We start from the raw sequence: 15,901 nt of genomic DNA, 5'->3' as shown, positions 1-15,901 counted from the left end.
GTCATCCTTGAAAGAGACTGAATCTGTGTCAGGCTTCAGTTAATGCTTCTTGCTCTATCTGTTTGAATAACAGTGTCCCCTCCAAGCTGCTGAAGTGTTTTGAACTGCTTTTGTGTTTGTAGACTTCCATGCATTGTTTGGTTTGAGGTTCTTGCCCAAGGATGCTTTTCACAAATCCTTATTTCTGTATTGAATTTTCTCATGTTTTGAGTTGATGCTGTTTTTGGATTGTATTCTTATAAATTCCTGGGAGAAGGAGAGGGGAGGTTTGGTGAGTAGCTATTGGTTTTTCTTCCCCAAATATTCAGGTGTCTTCTGAGGATGTGTCATCACCATGTAGCATAATTTTTATGGAATGGGGTCAGTCAGCTGAGGTTGTGACTGTGAAGTCTGCACAGCAAACCTTTATTCTTGCAGGCAGTCTCCCATCTATTAATGGGGCCTGCCTGGATCAGTAACAGCTTCATCATCTCATATACCAGATTACCTCACTCAGAGCATGGTGAAGGTCTCTCTTGAGTGCTTTCTGTTTTGAGGAAACACATCTTAAGCAAAAGGTAATTTCCAGCAGAATCATGTCATCCTAGACTTTAATAGCTTACAAAGTTAATGTGCTCAGAGAAGTGGATATACCACTAAAAAGTACAGTAAATGAATGAATAAGTAAATAAAACCCGGCTGTCCTTGAATGCTTAAACTTTTGGCAATGTCAAGACTGAAAGATCTGACTGCTATAAGGTAAAAGGCAAATATATTTTTACATTGCTTGTCTGATAATTGGGCAATAATCTTGTCACAATTCTGCTGATAAAAAACTTGCTTCTGGCCTTAGTGGTCTTGGGTTCCTCCTAAGATGCTTATGTGGCACTAAGTGGCACGTGGAGAAGTTTTGATGACATGAGAAACATGCCCTGGTTCCTTACAAAATTAATTCAGGTGAAACTTCCACCTGAAGTTGAATCAGTTTCTGCCAATTGACTCTCATCCTATTGCTTGGCACCACAACTGCAGTAAAAAATACATTGAACAGACTGACTTTTCCAGGACTAATGCAGCTGTAATCATTGATAAATGTTTTTATTAGAAATGAACATGTGTAATTTTTTTTGGTACTAACAGTGACTAACTTTCTTCCAAGCTCGTCTTGTAGGAATTTTAAAACCACAGTGGAGGAGTGAAAGCTAAAAACATTCTAGCAGACTTTTCTGGTACTTATTTTTATACAGGTTACTTATGAGCACAGTTCAAAATGCTGAGTGAAGATTTGTGTATGTTCCACCAGCAACATGTTGCTGGTGAACCCTTGGGTAGGTTCTGAGTAGAAATAACATCTGTGATCCTGCTTCCTCTCTGCTGTGTCCTGTCTCCATCAGACTGCATCCATAGCACTGTTGGGCTGTATTGGTATGGACAGTGTGTTCAATCTGCTGCACTACCCATTTTCTTGCTCAGCACTTTCTCAGGATTTGGGACTCCTTCAGTACTTGAGGAAAATCAAGTGTGTCAGTGTTAAATATATATAAGTGCTTCTCTCTTGTGTGAGTTCAGCATTTCTTACTCTCACAGTATATGAATTGTGGCATTTAGCCATGATTTTATCTTCCAGTCTGCTGGTGAAAACCATATCTGAGGTACTGCTCTGGAGTCAATTCTGTGTCCACACATGGAACCTATTCACTAGTTTTCAACAGAAATCACAGAATCACAGAAGTTCAAGACTGGAAGAGACCTATAAGATCATCAAGTCCAGCCGATATTCAACTAGATCATGGCAGCAAGTGCCACATCCAGTCTTTTTTTGAATTCTTCAAGGGATGATGACTCTGCCACCTCACTGGGTAAATGATTCCAGTATCTGACCACTCTTTCTGTGAAGTATTTCCTTCTTAATTCTAACTTACATCTCGCTTGACGCAACTTGAGACTGTGTCCTCTTGTTCTATCCGTTGTCGCCCGGAGAAAGAGGCCGACCCCCAGCTCACCACAGCTACCCTTCAGGAAGTTGTAGAGAGTGATGAGGTCACCCCTTAGTCTCCTTTTCTCTAGGCTAAACAACCCCAGCTTCTTCAGTCGCTCTTCGTATGGCTTGTGCTCCAAGCCCCTTATTAGTCTCGTTGCCCTCCTCTGGACACGCTCAAGTAATTCAACGTCCCTCCTAAAGTGAGGGGCCCAGAACTGGATACAATACTCCAAGTGAGGCCTCACCAGTGCCGAGTACAGGGGAAGAATGACCTCTCTGTTCCTGCTGGCCACTCCATTTCTGATACTGGCCAGGAAATCCTACTTGGTTAAAATATAATTTTCTATGAAATCTGTGTGTCTTCACATTAGCTAATAAATATATTAGACTCTAAAAATCTGTGTCTTGGAAAGCTCTCAATGAATGTCAAATTTGAGAAGACTGTTAGTGCTGTTTTCTCATTCAGCTAGACCACATGGACACAGTGCAGAACAGGAATGCACAGTGATTTGCTGTGGAGCAGGGAATCTCTGCCTTTGAACCATTTAAGCTATCTCTACATCTTCCTAGAGTTTGGGGTGCTTGAGGACAGCAGATGCCTCTGTTGTTCTTTTGTCAGTTCAGTACCTGCACCTGCTTCTTCTCCCAGTGCTCAACAGAGATAAGTTGTCTTAAAAAGAATAAAAATTGACCTATGTTTTAAAAAGCAAGCAACCAATCCCCCACCAAAACCATCACTACTAAAAAAAAAACCACTAATAAAAAAGTAGGGGCAATTCAGCAATTATGATCATATCTAAGCAGAAATAAAAATGTGAAAGAAGGAAAAAAAAAATAAAGATACTGTGTGTGGCACTCCTAGCTTTGAAAAGATTTCTGGGTATAAATTCTGCATCCCCTTTCACCTTGTTGGCAAGGTGCTGTGCTCTGCTTTGATGAGGGGTTTATGGATGGAACAGTGGACACAGGAACAGTGAGATGGTATTAGGTTGCCCTCTTCAGTTGTGACAAAGTAGGTTGACTTCTGGAAAATTTTCAGGTTTTTGTTGCTTTTTGTACAGCATCTCAAATTCTTTTTTCAGAATGAAGAAAGTATTTCTTGTGAGAGCTTCATTTTGAAAATAGATAAAATATATAGCTGAAGAAACCTCCTCTTACGCATGTGATAACAAAGAAGTCTCCGTGTGTACACAATCAGATTGAAAGCTGATGCTCCTCTTGCACAGGATAAAAAGAAGTCATTTGTGAGAGGCATTTTGGTGAGGCAGCATCATGTCCTTCTCCATGTCTCTCTTCTGCATCTTTGCAGAAGACTCTATGCTACATGTCAGAATCACTGGGAATAAATTGACCCTTCACACCTCTGCTTTCTTACCACAGAACAGACAGGATAGTCAGGTTTAATTGTGAGCAAAGTGTTTCTTGTGAAAGGAGGAATTGGCTATTTGGGCAGAACAAATGCTGCAGTGCAGAGAAAGGACAGATACTCCAGACAAGGGTAAACCTCTCTATTTAAAAAAGGGAAAGTGGAATGTTTTGTGGTCACTGGCCAAAGCTGTATTCCAGTATGTCCAAGAGAATGGAAGAGATGAGACGATGAAAAATTAAATAGAGAGCAAGTTGCATACATTTCCAGGCTGGTTTAAATTTGTGTTTTATTCCATGATGAAGCCTGATGAAGGTCATTGCCTGTACTAAGCACAAGCAGCAACTATCAACATCAATAACCATCAAGAGTGCTCACTGCTTCTTGGCTCTGACCCTCTCCACTTTGCAAAGACTGGTGTTCTAACACTGACCACTGGACCATTAAAAATATCTATCTAACCTCTGAGTCATAGGTTTAAATAATGAGCAGATGCAAATATATCTCTATCTCCGTATACATATATTACATATATTATTATTATTTTTAATGCAACCTTTTATTTTTCCCCCCATATATAAAAGATGCTTTAGTTACATTATAATACAATGGTAAGTAGCCCTTGGTGCAATTTCAGACAGGGAAGCAAACAACTTGGCAGTGAGGAAGAAAGGACTAAGCCATGAGTACAACTGGGCTGCCAGCCAGAGCATGTTTGGGTGGAGGTAGTAGGAAAGAAAGGGAAGGTGCTAGGAGAATCACATTAAAGAGAATGACAAAAAGTTTCTCAAGCTTGTGAAATCTGACCTCATTCAGGCAAAAAATTGCCTCAAAATCGGATCCAAAGTATTCCATTGACTTTCCTGGTTTTTGTATTGGTTCTCAGAAATGCCTGTTTACCCTGGGATTTTCCTATGTGTGGTTCGGAGGAGAAACAAAGGTCCCTGGGAGATTTAATTTATGTTTAAATATAAAGTAGAGCAGTCAGTTTAATAATGGAACAAATGTTTGGGCACAGTTTCACATGAGTGTTTCCATAGTCCCTAGAAGAGTGAGCCACAGGCACACCCAACTCTTTTTCCTGCCTCTACCTGAGATTCATAAGGAAATAAACGTAAAAAAAAAAAAATGTGTGCATGAAGGGCAGACTGGGGAGACATGTTCTCACCTGCTCCTTGACCTGGGTATTCAAAGCCCCAAAACTTTGCTTGTCTATTTTTATTTGCCATGAAAAATACCTAAGGCTTGTCTGGAGAGACCACATTTTGAAATGAAAGGAAACTTTTAAAACTTACCTGTGAAAAACCAGTGATTCTGTACTTGAATTTGCTCTGAGTTACAGCCATTGATTTTGCTAGTGTTTGGTTCAGCCTCCTAAATGGGAACTTTGCCACACGGAGTGCATGCCTGCTGTATGCACCCCAAAGTGTCCTCAGGTGCAGCTTTGCCTTGCAGTTCTCATAAAGACCTTACAGGAGATGTAAGTGATGTAGTGCTGTGCAAAGCAACCTTCAGATCGTGAACTGAATTTGTAATTGACATGTCTATGAAATAAACAAACCATTAGTGTCTGTGAGCAGGTTAACCCAGGAGCCCTTCAATCTGAGCTGGATCATGTCTCTGTGGTAACATATTAGGCTCTGGCTTATTGAGAGCAGAGAAGCCTAAAGGAGAACTAACTGGAGACAGAGTATCAAAAAACCCATGCTCAAGTGGATAAATGCAAGAAACAGATTTAATACAGCAACTACATAAACAGTTTCAACATTCTTAAATTGAACTTCGAAATAAACAAGTCGTGCAGCGATAGCCATTTGGTGATAATAAATATGGAGATTTCAGGAATGGTGACATGAAAATGGAATGCTAGCAATGAAACTGAAGTAAGGAAAGATTGTATTTTCATGTACATGGGTCAAAAGAGTTGTTCCCTGTGTGTAACTGGCTGTAAGATGCCAATGTGAAATCATGGAATGAAAGGAGAATCAAGAAATGGGAGAGATGAGTGCGCATTCCCAAAATTCTACACTCATCTCACTTTACATCCCTGTGGAAATGTCATTCTTGGGTGACACTTCCAGTCTCTTCCTCACCTGCTGAGGAGGACTTCGAATGACAGTGATCTTCCTACACCGTTTTGGTATGTATCTGAGCTCCATCTTTGTCAGGGGATATTTGGCAGGGTGGCTTCTCTGAGATGTCAATTCACTGAGTGACATCTTGGTTACATAGAGCTGACAGTGTGAAAATCATCACTGCAGCCTCTAATACATACAGACTCTTGCTCTTTCTTAAATACAAGGGGAGTAACATAATTAAGGAGATACCAGGGCATGATCTGGGGCTGCTTTTCATCTGGTTTGATCCCTGCAGTTTATGTGTGCCAAAGCTGGATTGTCCTGAATTGGTTGGTTGTGTGCAGAGAATAATGTGAAATGATATTTTCTGCCAAGGCTGAGAACATTGCTGTCAGTGTCATAGTGGTCTCCTGCATTTGTGTGCCTGCTTACCCTCAGAACAAGTGCAAATGTTTGAGCAAATAAGTCAGAAAGATTCAGAAATGGAAGAAGGAAAGAGATAATAGGTAGGAATATTCATAACAGTGCTGGAGAATATCACAGTTAACAATGAAATGTTAAATGAAGAAGTTAAAAAATATTCCTAAATGAAAGGAAGAAAAAATGTAAACATGAAACATAAGGCAGTGTTTTTCTCATGCAAACCAGCCAAGAGTCTATTCAAAGGACCATAGGAAGTTTCTCAACATATTTTTAATTGAGAAATATAAAAATTTAAAAGTAACACCTGATCACCATATGGTTGGACTGCAGAAGCTTTTCTGGAATCATTAGTGTGGGATTTATGTAGGAAAATTAACTTTTGGGTAACAGTGCCTTAAACAGAGTCAACTTATAAATAACTTCTCAGGACCTAGATGTATATTAAGGTCATTTCAGATCAAGTTGTGTAATCATTATCAAACCTAAAACTCAGATCTGTGGGATTTGGGTATGAATGGCTCTTCTGGGAGTACCAAGTTTTATTCTAAGCTAGTTATTATACAACTTCTTATTAAAAGAAACCCAAACATGTCAGATTATCTTTCAGGACCCACATGCCACTCATTTGAGGTAGAGGAGCAAGGCAGATCCATGGAATATGGATCTGGCTGTTTAGATAACATACTTTGGAAAAGTATAGAGAGAGGCTCTGGGAGAACAGAAGTGCTGTCCTAAGGAAGTGAATGCAAAAGCCTCTTGCAAGCAGGAAACTATATTTAGAGACTTTTTCCTAAAAAAAGAAACTCTCTCTGTTTAATTCTTCACGAGCTGGACCTTGTGATTTCTCAGCAGGGCTGGCAAAGCAGAGCATTGCACCAATCCCATCCACCAGTCACAGCAGGGGTGGGACAGTGCCTGCCTCGGTCTGGGGAGCTCTGCAGTCAGCTCAGATGGGTTTGGCATTTCTCTGGCGTTGCAAAATCCCTTCACAGATGATGAACATTAGGTGACCACTGAGACAAGAGTATAAAACATCTATGAATCCTAATGAGAAAGCAAAATTGTCTTAATATTTTTGTTGTTAGTCAGATTAATGATAACATAAAGTGAACTTTTCTAAGGGCATTAGAAATAAAAATGTACTTTTCACTTTCTAAATGTTTACACGTAAATTATTAATAAAGGAATCAATGATTCTGTTTTGGTAGAAACAACAACTCCAAAAGACTTTGTTTTTAGAATAAATTTATGTTTATTTATTAGTACTTTATGGGCTTCCAGAGCTATGTGTTATTGATATTCTCAGTGTTAGGAAGGGATGTACAGTGTTAGGAAGGCCAGGTTCTTTCATTAACCAAAGAACGTGAATATATTTAAAATAAAACCCTGTTGATTGTCCTGTCTATGCTTCTTTTGAATATTTGAATACACTAATGAAATCAAGATAAAATACAGGTGACCCAGTAATAATATTGTTTTCTACATCAGTGGCAATATGTACAAGGCAAATTGAATACTATCTGAAATGTTTCACTGAACTAAATAAGATGAAGAAAATCTTCAGTTTTCCACTAGGTGTCAGTCAATCTATTTCTTTGGTTAAATAGGCTCTGAGAAGAAATTTGAAAGCAAAAAGCTGATGCTAAGCTGCCATAAAAATAGTTACATTTTTTGTGAATTCCAAACAGAGGTATTTTGAAAGAATGAGACCAAATGGATGACTTTTTAATTTTAATTATGCATCTTTTTTTTTTTTTTGTTTGCTTTACATTTTCCATTTAACAGCAGTCAAGAAAGCTCCCACAAACTCCAACCCTGATACTGCTCCAGGGAAACAGAGAAGAAGGAAGGAAGAGAAGGAGCAGTCTGGCCTTCACTGTGGAGACTCTGCTTGGTTATTTCATGTTGGTCCTGAGCCAGCAGCAGCAGGATTTAAACCTTTCAAGGGGAGGGTGCCCAAGACAGCAGAATCCAAAACCTTTCAAGAAGCTCCAAAGCATCAAGCATTTGAACTGCCATTGCACTAAAAGGAAATGGCACCTTTCCCAGTGCAAGGCATGATAAGGCCCTTGGGAAAAGTCTTGAGAGTGCAGAAACATCTGTGCAGGAAAAGAGAAGACAAGGTAGACACTGACAGAGGTGTGCCCATATGGATTTGAAAAGGGAAAGCAGACGTAGCCCTGCTAATGGTGGCCTTAGCCCCACATTGCTGGTCCTAATGGCAATTGAAGGTTACCAAATTCTTCTTTTGCCAGGCCTGGACAGACTGGAGCTGCTCTGGGAAGGCAGTACCCAAAGAACCTCCAGGAAAGGAAAGGTCAGAAAAGTGATGGTGCAGAGCAGGACATTTGCCAAGAGGACAAAGAGAGCCAGATGCTGCTACTTAAAGAAAAGAAGAAAGAAGGCAAGAGTTTTCAATCCAGCTTCATAAAAACAAAGAGCCCATCTCTTGTGTGTGCCTGTGTCCCAGCTGCAGCTTTCAGTGCTTCACACACACACCTGCTCTGAGGAGGCTGCAGGATACCTTTGGAAACAGTAATGTGAGGGGCCAATACAAATGTCTGAGGTATCTGTTAAAAGAGAGCAGCAGTTTTCTGACACCAATTCAATTTGTATCCCTTGTCCACCAGGGAAAGAGTTAAAGACTAATTGTGCTCATGTAAGATGAAGCCCTCTCTGGAGGAATTGGTAAGCAATGTCCACAGGGACAGCAGGGGAGCAGGGCTGTCTCTCCAGTCTGCCCAGAGAGCCAGTTGGTTTTGCTTTGGGTCTGTGGCTGCTGGGTTGTGTGATCTGGGGGTTCAGAAACTCCCAGTGTGGAATTCTATTGTCCATCCTGCATTTTCTACACTGACATCAGTGTCCTGCCATCAGTGTGATATTTGGCAAGTTACTGCTCTTGTCTGCTGGACTGCCTCATTTCACTGCAGTGCAGTTATCCCATTCACCCAGCCATTAAGCCATTAATGTCATGGGAATGTTACTGAAATTATCTGGTAGAGGAATTATGATGTATTTTAACACAGCTACACCCCAAAATCTAACAACTAGATTTTTTTTTTATGAGTTTATTTTCACATTGCTCTTCTTTGTGGCTTGAGTATTGGTTATGGTACAACAGAGAGAGAACTGAATCTTTTTGTGGGACTGTTCGTGCAATTTTACAAGACACACAGAATGGGCAGATTCAACGGCAGCTACAAAAATCCTTCAGGCTTCCTGGTTTGCTCTTCTTCCCTCTGGAGTACCCAGAGCTGTATCTTACTTTACGTAACAAAAGATGGAGTGAATCCTCTGTGCCTGAGGTGGTTAGAAGGAAACCAACACCAGTCCATGTTCCTTGTGCCAGTGTTGGAGCTGGCAGAGCAGCCAGAAGCAGCATGGCATGGGAGCCAGGAGGTTCCTGGGTCACCACCTGGAAGGAGCAGCAGCAAGACTTTGCAGGATGAGCTGGGAGCCAGCTGTCCAGTGTCTCTGTGCTATCCCTTCAGCAACCCTCTTCAGGCACCCTCATTCAGCTCAGCTTCCCTGCTTGGAGGATGAAAATAAAATCAGCTCATATCTTCACAGTGTGCTTTCAAGCTCCAACATCAGCAGCAGCATAGTGTAACTTCAGGGACTTGAAAAAGAATGTTTAAATTTTCTCATATTGCCTATGGTATTGAAGTAAAGGGTAAGTTTCTGCATTGGATCAGATGTGGAAAGACTTTTTCTAGAAACACATGACTTGGAAGGTGTGTATCAGTGCTTGCCAAGAAACGTATTCAAGTACTCTTATTAATAGCAGACCTATGCTAACAATTTTTAAAGTCATAAATCCAACATAGGCTATGCTTTGGAGGTCACTGGAATTGCCTTCTGCCATCCTTCCACTAAGCTGTGAGCCTCTGAATAGCTTGGATGCAAGCCAAAAGGAGGTACTTTTTCCTGGCATGGTAAATTTGGGAGTTTTAGGACCTGAATGTCACCTGTGTCATGCAGAAGGCACTTCCAGATGAGCCTGAGGCTGTAGCTTAGCTGTAGCTTAGCCTCACCTTTCCCTCCACCCCCCAGATATTTAACTGAGTTGTTTAGCTCTTGCATACTTCTAATTTAAGTCTCATACTTTTCTTCCTTAATTCTGATGTGTTTCAAATCAAGCTCATACAAATGTTCCAGCCAAAAGGTTCTTAGAACTCATGTATGCAGGGGTGTTGGTTTGTGGCAGTGCAGGGCTGGGGGAAGGAGCCAGTGGTCTCAGGATGAGCCAGGGGTGCCCATGGGAGATTTCACAATTGCCTATCCATGTGTCTTGGCCTATAACAAAACTACAAGAACCAAAACACAACAACATTAGCTGATTCTGTTAAAATTGCATGTCTACTCAAGAGTGATGTCTTTGGGGCTGGAATCAGTGCTGCTATTACACTGCATTCTCTTCCTGCTATTCACAAACATCTATGATTTCTAGCTCAGCTGTGTTTTCCTCCCAGCTGGCAGAAACCTTGGCTGTGAAGTGTGGGAATAAAACTTGGGATCTGCTGCAGCCAATTTTTATTCTGCTGTTGAAATTCTCACCTCTGTGAAATCACTACAGAAAAATGTTTTTATTTATGATGCTTTATTTATTTTCTATTTCTATGACACGTACTTCAGCAATGTAAGAGCCCTCCTTTGTTTTTCTGTGTGTTTCCAGCTGGTTCCCAAGAAACGAGTGTGGCTGTGGATTTGTTTGAGGTGGAGGCGTGAGGGAAGTGTTGGCTCCAGAGCCTGCCCTCCGTTAGACACGTGGGAGCTCTGGCTTTCCATGTGTGGCTGTGCAGATACACAAGTTAAACTGTTTCCTGTGGAGGTCTTCAGGACAGTGCTTTCTCCTGCTGAGATGCTGGAATGGAAATGCTTGCTGGCTGCTTTCCCCTGAGGTTGGTGCTCTGTCCTTGTACAGCACAGCTTTCTAATAGCTGACTTCCAGTGAAACTCTGAAACGTTGAGCAGCTGAAAACCCATCATGTGCCCCTCACTGTAGGGACTATTGGCCACTGGAGAGAATTACTGATCCTTAATTACAGTGTCTGTGCAGATAATGATCAGCCTGGAGCCATAGTCAGATATAAAAAGTCTCTGAAAGAAATCTGTAGGCCAAGTTCTATATTTACGTAAAGCCCCAACAACTGGGAAGGCATGCCAGCACAAGTCGTTAATGCCACTAAATTTTTATCATTTAAATGTGGCTGTGTAGTCAGTGATGATCAGGATTTCTGGATATGGCACTGTAGCCACACACAAAAGTTATTTCAGCCAGTTGGTGGCATTTGAGAGTGAATTTCCTACTGACAGTTCTGTAGTGAAAGGAACTTACTATACTTGAGGAGACCAAGAAAGAAGCAGCTTTTCTCAGATTTTTTTTTTTTTTTTGGAACAACTGCACTGACTTGGAGACTGTAACTCCCTGAGGAAGCTATGTTCAGCTATAAATATCCCCTGAGCTAGCCTAGTGGGTTTATCTGGACTGGGGTTAATTTATAGGTATTGCATTGGACTCTCAGAGGGGATATATTTCTTGTACTCTGTAGAGCAGTGATGGGTAATAATGACCAAGGGAAAGTCTGGGATACCTCTTAACAAAAAGCTTTGTCCCTCGCTGTTCTGAATGTGAACCTCCCAGCAGTCCCAGAGCAAGCAGCTAGGGGACAATTGGTGTCTTGAGGCAGAGTTTGTCTGCAGGGAAAGCAGAAGATGAAACAAGAGCTGGGCTTCTTTGCCATTGTATGTGTCTGGTGCTAAATAATGAATCTTTTCAGATGTTAAATCTAAGTAAAGCTGCCCACGATAGCCACCCCCACTGCCTGTGGAGCCAAGCATCTGCCCCACATGCAGGTAGGTTTCCCACATCAGAAGGGAGCAGGGCAATGAAGAAAATTGTGGAATTGGGTTGTGTAGATATCAGTCTGAATAAAGAAAGTTAAAAATATTGCAGTGAGTGAGGTTTTGGAAGGAAACAATTTAAATGTACTTGATGTTGGCCCTTGGAGAGTGTTTGCCCAGAGGAACTCTGCTGGCATGGAATGTTTTCTCCCATCTTTCTTCCCTCATTTTAAAGGCAATAGGAGAAGAATGTTACATGCAACTGTTTAAAAAGCCTGATGAGGAGATCAGTATGGTCACTGTTGTTCTGAGGTCGCTGCATGACCTTGAGGAAATAGGTGACTACCCCAAGCACAGGATGAGGCAATGTGGAAAGAGTTGCCACAATGGAGAGTGCCACCCATGGAGCAGTAGGGCTAGGCTTATTCATGTTTAACAAGAAAGAAAGTTGGTACTTTTCCACCCATTACAGATGTATCACAGGAAATAGGACAGCCAAAGAGATGAATGAAAGCCAAATTAATTTTTACTAGGCCTAGAGATACCATGTTGAATAGTGGCTGGTTCCTCCTTGGGAGGTGTCCGTGTATGAATCTCAAACACTGGGAATGCTCTCTGTAGGCAGCAGCTCCAGAGAGAGGCTGTGCTCTCACAGTTTGGTCTCTGTCCTGATGAAAAGTGGCTGGGTGCAATACTTGCCACCAGAAGCAATGCAGAGTGAGGCAGCTGACTTCCCTGAGACACCAGCTTTAGCCACAATTTGTAATGGCTGTTTCTTCAGGCTGGCAGAAGAGTATGTTCAGCCAGTTCAATGCCAGAGTGGGTCCCAGTTCACCAGGAGCAGGTAGGTTGTGGTATAGGACATGTGAGAAGCTAAAGATTTCTTACTCTTGGACAAAATAGTCAAGTATCTTAAAACAGATCAAAGTCTGATCAAGTTCTCCTCCTATCCCAGCCAGGGAAGCCCCTAGACAGTCCCTCCTCTTATGTAAAACACATGCAGTTTAGGGGAAAGGCTGATTGTTCAGAACTTGAGCTTCCCAAGAGGGTGGTGACAGGCCCCTTACCTTGGAGCATTGCTGAGCATGATGCAATCTAAGGCTGAGCTGTGCATTGGCCTGTGAGAGGTTTTGTATCAGATCAGGGTGGGCAAAGGGAGAAGGAAATGAGGTACCAGGATCTGAGCCGGACCTGATGGCAGTGCCGGATCTGGAAGGATGGAGAGAATGTCACGGGCAGACAAAACACACAAAGAGTGTAGAACTGATTGTAAAAGAGAGCTTGCAGGGTTACAGAAGGTTTGCAGAACAGAAAGTGTCCATAGAGAAAAGACGAGGACTGCAACAGCAGTGAATGATCTCAGAAGCTGTTGTTGCCTTGACTTCTCCTGCAGTGTTCAACAGAGAGCAACCAGAATATTTTCTCTGTGATTTGGAAGCATTTGGGGGTTGTTGGTGCTTTTGTGAAGTGTGCATCTTTAAAGCACATACAATATGCTTGATTCATAATCAAGGTAGAGAAAGAAATCAGTATTTTTCAGCAGCTCCCTAGGAAATGCATCCTTACAAAGGGCATCTCCTTGGCTATTCTCTGTTTCATGGCTTGAAACAACTGCAAACTATATGTATATATTCTTATCCCAGTTTATGGTCCCCTGGAGCATGATAATGGGTACGCAACATTAATTGGATTTGTTTAAAAATATTAATCCAATTTTTTGTTTAATGGTACAAATCTGGGCACAGCTGATAACAAAACCGTACAGCATTTTATCTCTTTGAGGAGCTGGCTAAATGCAGTGCCATTCATCACAGTGATAAGCAGCTCCTCAGGCACAAATGCACACATATCGCAGTCGGTGCGTGATGCCGACCAGATACAGCTCTGTTTTCTGTCCGCCCTGTGTGGCGCTATCGACGAGCTGTGAGCAAGGGCAAAGCAATACTCCTGGCAAATCCTTCACAAGCGCTGGGGTTTGCTGTCCTATGAACTTCTCTGGCAAATTTTAAACAGAATCTAGGAGTCTGATTTAGCAGGAGAGTGGACTGCAAATAAGACTGCAATCTTGCCATCAGCCCAGCGTTTTGTTTGAAAATGGATTTCTTGTCTTTCACTCAGGCTGAAGCTGATGTCTGGGCAAAAGCAGCCCCAAGGTTTGCTGTGTTGAGAAGAGCTCTGCAGAGCAGAGATCACCTGCAGCAGTTCAGGGGGTGTGGGGTGATGCAGTGTTTGTGCTGTGTCATGAGCCTGCAGCAAGACTTGTCTTTGTTATCCAGTGCTGGCTTCAGATTCTGTAACCACCTTAAGGTTACTACCATGAAGGTATGTTACCAGGGAAATGTGGCAATACTTAAAAATCATACTTGTAAACTTTTAAATGACAGTATTTACTTTTTTTCTTTTACCCTTGAGTTTATCTAAGCATTCTTTTAATGAGGTTTATCAGCCCTGTTATGTCAAAACTTGTTCCTGCGATTAGCATGCAGCATTAAGGTTCAAATATTCTATTTGCATCTCTAGTTCAAAATCCTTTATACTCTAGCTCCCCATCTCAAAACGTAGTTGATAGCACATCTGTTTCATCTTTTGTCTACCAAAAGTAATTTGATTTAGAAATCCTCTGGAGTTGTGTATAGACAAGAAGCAGCTCAAAGGAAGGCTTGTTCTTAGCTTGGCCTTTAGATATTTTTGTTTCAGTTTCTTGCAAAACTTGCACTTTTAATTTATGATGACTAAAGCAAAATAATCACTTTTTTTCCCCGCTTGATGTTCTGGGGAAGTCTAACCAGGGAAGGCAAGGCACAGAGGGCATGAAGTTCGTGTAGGAAAGCTGACTGAGGGACAGGCTTAAGTCATTCAAAGAGCCTGGGCTGAGTTCCTATTTATACCAAAGGTTCTTGGATTATTTATTTGTCTCTGAGGCTGGGACAAAACCTGGCAGGGCAGTGGAACCTGGTGGGTGGGTAAACCAAAGTCCTACACAATATGGAAAATGCTCATGCCCCAAATACTACTTGAGGGACTAGTTTCTGTAAGAATTAGGCAGAAGAGAAGGGCAGCAGAGTGAGCTTGTTTGTTTAGACACACAATGTTTGCCTTTATTTCTCTCTATCTTTTCTAAGGGCTGTGATGGCACTTCCTTCCTAGCTCATTTGTGTGGCTGCCTGAAAGGGATATGTCTAAATAGGGGTCAGAGCGACTTTGCTTGTTTGTTAAACAATATGGGAAGAAAACAGAGGCCATGAAGAATACCTCCCTCCCCTCTGTGCCCCAGGGAACATTCTTTATAAAATTTGGCAGCAGCTCTGTCATCGCAAACCAGCAAACAAGCACTGCATGGAGCGGCTGGCTCTGGAAACTGTTTTAGCTATTTAACAAGATAGGAAGAGGAGGCAAAGGAAAGAAGCTTTGAAAAAGAAAAATTTTATAAAGCCTCAGAGAAAATCTCCACATCAGTAAGACAGAATGGTTAAACAGTAAAAAGTCTGTGGTGGTTTTCAAGGAATTAAAATCAAACAGTATGACAAGCTTGACTTTTTACATGGTGCATTATAAAAAAAGAGCATAGTAAATATCATGTTATGTTCCAGATTGTGCTGATGATCAATTTAAGCAAATCCTCTCTTTGATACATTGCAAGGCTGTTTACACACCAGCACAAGAAACCTCCTGCAGGCTCTTGAGGAAAATACATTCAGAAATAAGTCCAAGTGCCTAGTGCAGAAATTAAAAATAACAGGAAATGTCATACTTATATTTTTCTCAAAGCTGCAAAAAACTAATAGTGAATTACAAATGTAGATTTTGAAATTATGAAATTCCGAATTATGAAAATTATTACTTTTATAATAGAGTGGATGATGCCAGAAAACAGCTTGTTTTGCCTTCTTTCCTCAGACCACTTGGTGAGATTTTGAATCAGTATCTCTAGCGTCTTTTCTAGCAGTAAACTGGGGATATGATTCTATGCAAGCCTAAAACTTTAGATACTTAAAACTTCCCAGGGTCTACTAATTGCTCAGGTTTTTATCAAATCCATGCCTTAAATCTGTTAGTGTATTAGCCATGACTGCCTTCTAAAACCTCTGTGTTCCTCAGCAGCAGGGCCTCTGAACTCTATCACTGCTCTTGACGTGTCATTCATTCCCTCAACAATTTTGCCAGTAGGATACTTGGGACATAGCTTCTCCTCCTTCCCCATATGTCCCATATGTCTGCTGAATTGAACCT

Source organism: Melospiza melodia, chromosome 5 (genome assembly GCF_035770615.1).
Source record: "Melospiza melodia melodia isolate bMelMel2 chromosome 5, bMelMel2.pri, whole genome shotgun sequence".
Classification (NCBI taxonomy): domain Eukaryota; kingdom Metazoa; phylum Chordata; class Aves; order Passeriformes; family Passerellidae; genus Melospiza; species Melospiza melodia.
The sequence above is the reverse complement of the archived record's forward strand: the minus strand, read 5'-3'. Positions refer to the sequence as shown.